This window comes from Dermacentor variabilis, chromosome 1 (assembly GCF_050947875.1).
Source record: "Dermacentor variabilis isolate Ectoservices chromosome 1, ASM5094787v1, whole genome shotgun sequence".
Lineage (NCBI taxonomy): Eukaryota > Metazoa > Arthropoda > Arachnida > Ixodida > Ixodidae > Dermacentor > Dermacentor variabilis.
The window spans coordinates 105406521-105411168 of record NC_134568.1 but is presented as its reverse complement, the minus strand read 5'-3'; positions in this window follow the sequence as shown (position 1 = coordinate 105411168).

The window sequence follows — 4648 nt, the reverse complement described above, 5'->3', positions numbered from 1 at the left end:
TTTGCTCATCGCGCCTACGTCAGACGGACTTAATAGGTTGCTAAAAGTCAGCAGGGCGGCTTTTATAGCCGAGCAAAAAAAGGATGGCAGCCTAGAAAACATACGCTGCATTGTCAAGGAAGGTATCGCCAAGAAAAGTGCTCGCTTTGTGGAAAGAGGTGGGGTCCTGTACCGGAAGTATCTAGACCGCAGGGGAGTGGAGTTCGATCAGCTGATCGTGCCTCAATGCTATCGTCAGGATCTGTTGCGCTTGTCGCACGGGGGTTCGTGGTCCGGACACCTAGGAGTTAAGAAAACTAAGGACCGTCTCTTGCAAGAGTACTATTGGCCAGGGTGTTTCCGGGACGCAGACCACTTTGTGAAGACATGTGACACCTGTCAGCGGGTGGGCAAACCAGGGGACAAATCGAGGGCGCCGTTGAAGTTGGTACCTATCATTACGGAGCCTTTTAGACGGCTCGTTATTGATACAGTGGGACCTCTGCCGGTAACAGCCACGGGGTACAGACACATTTTGACTGTGATCTGCCCAGCGACAAAGTTCCCTGAAGCAGTGCCGCTTAAAGAACTCAGCTCAGTTGAGATAGTCAATGCACTACTATCCATATTTGCACGAGTTGGTTTTCCTGCGGAAATCCAGTCAGATCAGGGCACGGTGTTTACGAGCGCTTTGACGACAGCCTTTCTCGAAAGGTGCGGGGTAAAGCTGTTACACAGCTCGGTGTACCACCCACATCGAATTCCGTTGAGAAGCTCCACTCCCTCATGAAGCGCGTGTTGAGAGCATTGTGTTTTGAACATCAAACTGACTGGGAGCTGTGTCTGCCTGGGGTGATGTTTGCATTAAGGACCGCGCCGCATGCGGCTACGGGGTTTTCGCCAGCTGAACTGGTGTACGGTCGCTCGCTGCGATCTCCGCTTCGCATGCTTCGAGAATGGTGGGAAGGCAGGGGCGACGACCCAGTCGTGGTGGAGTACGTGCTTAGGCTCCTCGAACGCTTAAGAAGGGCACAGGAGTTGTCAGGTGAAGCAATGGCAAAGGCCCAGCAGAGGGCTAAGGTTTATTATGATCGGACAGCCAGGGACCGTCGTTTCGAGGTGGGCGATGAGGTCATGATATTGCGCACATCGCTAAAAAACAAACTCGACGTGCAGTGGGAGGGCCCAGCACGGATTGTTCAAAAACTGTCGGACGTTAACTACGTGGTGAGTCTGCTAGGAAAGCGGAAAGCACAGCTAGTTTACCACTGTAATCTGCTCAAACCTTATAGACAAAGGGAAGCAGTGGTGTGCATGATGGTAAACGTTCCCGAAGAGCTTCCGGTCGAGCTTCCGGGACTAGGCTCAGTGACGAACAGGAAAGACACCGATCAAGTCATTAGTGACTTAATCAGTAGAGCATCGCTGTCGCCTGAGCAGAAAACCGAACTACACCAGCTCTTACAAGAGTTTCAAGGTCTGTTCTCTGAGAGGCCTGGTAGGACTTCTGTCCTTACTCATGATATAGAACTTACCTCCCCAGAGCCAGTACGATCCAAGGCGTACCGGGTGTCACCCCGTCAGAGCGATATTATGGAGGCTGAGGTAAAGAAAATGTTACAGCTCGGTGTTATTGAGGCAGGTGAGAGTGATTATACCTCCCCTTTGATTTTAGTTGAGGTACCGGGCAAGGAACCTCGTCCTTGCGTCGACTACCGCAGGCTTAATTCCATCACTAAGGATCAAATTTATCCGATCCCTAACATCGAGGAGCGCCTTGAGAAAGTTAGTAGCGCTCAGTTTATTTCCACCCTAGATCTTGTCAGGGGTTATTGGCAGGTTCCACTTACAGAAGAGGCTAGTAGGTATGCGGCGTTCATTTCACCAATGGGAACATTCCGTCCTAAAGTGTTGAGTTTTGGTTTGAAGAACGCGCCATACTGTTTCTCAAGCCTCATGGATAAAGTGTTGCGGGGACAGCAAGAATTCGCTTTACCGTATTTAGACGACGTAGCGATATTCTCCGCATCCTGGTCTGAGCATATGGCACACTTGCGGGCAGTGCTAACCCGCCTGCGCGAAGCGGGCTTGACACTCAAGGCTCCCAAGTGCCAGTTAGCACAGGCCGAGGTTGTCTACCTCGGTCACGTGATTGGTCGGGGTCGTCGCCGCCCCTCTGAAATAAAGGTGGCCGCTGTGCGAGACTTCCCGCAACCGCGCACGAAGACCGATATTCGGTCGTTCTTAGGTGTCGCCGGCTACTATCAGAGGTACATCCCCAGGTACTCTGATATCGCGGCTCCCCTGACGGATGCTCTAATAAAGACAGAGCCGCAAACAGTCGTCTGGGACGAGACAAAGGAAAGAGCTTTTAGCGCCCTAAAGAGCGCCCTAACAAGCCAGCCTGTGCTACGATCGCCCGACTACACAAACGGGTTCGTTGTTCAGTGCGATGCTAGTGAGCGAGGCATGGGCGTCGTACTGTGCCAACGGGAAAATGGAGAAGTAGAACACCCCGTCCTGTATGCTAGTCGTAAGCTGACCAGTCGTGAGCAGGCGTATAGCGCCACCGAGAAAGAGTGTGCGTGTCTCGTGTGGGCCGTTCAGAAATTGTCATGCTATCTAGCCGGTTCGAGGTTTATCATTGAGACGGATCACTGCCCTCTCCAATGGCTGCAGACCATCTCTCCCAAAAATGGCCGCCTCCTGCGCTGGAGCCTCGCTTTGCAACAATATTCCTTTGAGGTGCGTTACAAAAAGGGGAGTCTCAACGGTAACGCCGATGGCTTAAGTCGAAGCCCCTAACGTAGGAATCAGCCTCAAAATTGTTTGTTATTGATGTTTTTCTTCCTGAGGCAGGATTTTTAACATATTGCTTTTGTGTAGTGTCTCAAAGTGATGATGTGCTTTCTAGTGCAATTTTCCGATTTGTGGACGCGTTCTGAGTGCTGCTAGACTACTGTAAGGAACTAGGCAGTGGTATAAAAGGGGAAAGAGCCTGGCAGGGCTTAGTGAAGGTTGTTTCGTGCTTGCTGACTGAGCGGTTGAGTTTCGGCTTAGTTCTACCGCTTGCCGGGAACGAGAACAAAAATGTCAACTCTCCCGAAGTCACTTTGCAGTGTCCTGTGTGAACCTGAACGAGAGAACGAGGCCTTCTCTGTGCGCTGCGCTCAAGAAACGCCGAAGGACGCCCGACTTCGGTTATGAGCATCATCGAGCGACATCCCTCCGGACAGCGGATGCAGTCCCCTGACCATCGGGATCTCCTTCCCCCGGCGGGGCGGTCTGTTACGTTTCGCCTACGACGCGCGGTATAGCCGGCGCGGATGCAACGCACGCCGGGGCTTCGTTCAAAGCGGCAGACATTTTGGCCCGTTCGGCGCCGCCGCTACGCCTCCCCGCCAAGCGCGTCCAGGCATGTTCCAATGCCACGTGTCTTCGTGTGCGTGTGTGTGTGTGTGTGCATGTTGGTGCCCACGCTTGTCGAAGCGCGGCAGCCGGGGAGAGGAGCTCCCCTAACTGTGAAGCGAGGAGGTCCGAGCGGCACCGGCCCGGCGGATGCGTCACCTACTCGTCCCAACGTGTCCGAGCGGCACCGGCCCGGCGGATGCGTCACCTACTCATCCCAACGTGCCCGAGCGGCGCCGGCCCGGCGGATGCGTCACCTACTCGTCCCAACGTGCCCGAGCGGCACCGGCCCGGCGGATGCGTCACCTACTCATCCCAACGTGCCCGAGCGGCGCCGGCCCGGCGGATGCGTCACCTACTCGTCCCAACGTGCCCGAGCGGCGCCGGCCCGGCGGATGCGTCACCTACTCGTCCCAACGTGCCCGAGCGGCGCCGGCCCGGCGGATGCGTCACCTACTCGTCCCAACGTGCCCGAGCGGCGAAGTCACGTGCGCGTCTATACAGGCGTTCCTTCTTGCCCTCAACTGCGAGAGTATAAAAGCAGCTGCCCCCGGACGCCAAGGGAGAGGCTCCGATTTCTTCTGTTGAGTAACGTGCTCTCCCGTCTCTCCACTTCGGTCAACCTGACCGCCCGCTCTTTGCGATGCTAGAATAAACAAGTTGTTCTGTTACCAGTCGACTCATGCTTTGCGGGGACCTTCGGATGCTTCCAGTTGTGCCCCAGGCCGCCAGGCCAACGCTACCCTTGGGGCTTGCGACCCAGGTGCAACAACGGGCGTCAGCGCTGGGGTTCCCAACAGTCTTCTCATAAGAAATTATCTGGCCATTTATTGATATGGCGTAGGGCGTCATTGGTTTGCGAGTGAACGCCATCAGTGCACATTTGTCTGTCGAGATTTCAAGACCTTGGTTGCGGAGGTATATAGCTATTAAAGTAGCAGCTTTTTGAAGTCTTGCACGTATCTGAGGACGTGTCACACCTGAGGTCCATATACATATGTCGTCGGCGTACATTGATATCTTGATCGCTGCTGGCAGATGATCAACGAGACCAATGAGTGTGAGGTTGAATAGGGTAGGGCTTAGTACACCGCCTTGAGGAACACCTCGGTACGTGTAGTGTAGTGCGGTTTTACCATAACCGGTACAGACAAAGAACGATCTCATAAAAAGGTAATGAGAGATCCATTGGAAAACTCGACCACCTAGACCAACCATCTCAAGAGCATCGAGGATAGCCTCGTGAGATACGTTATCGTGT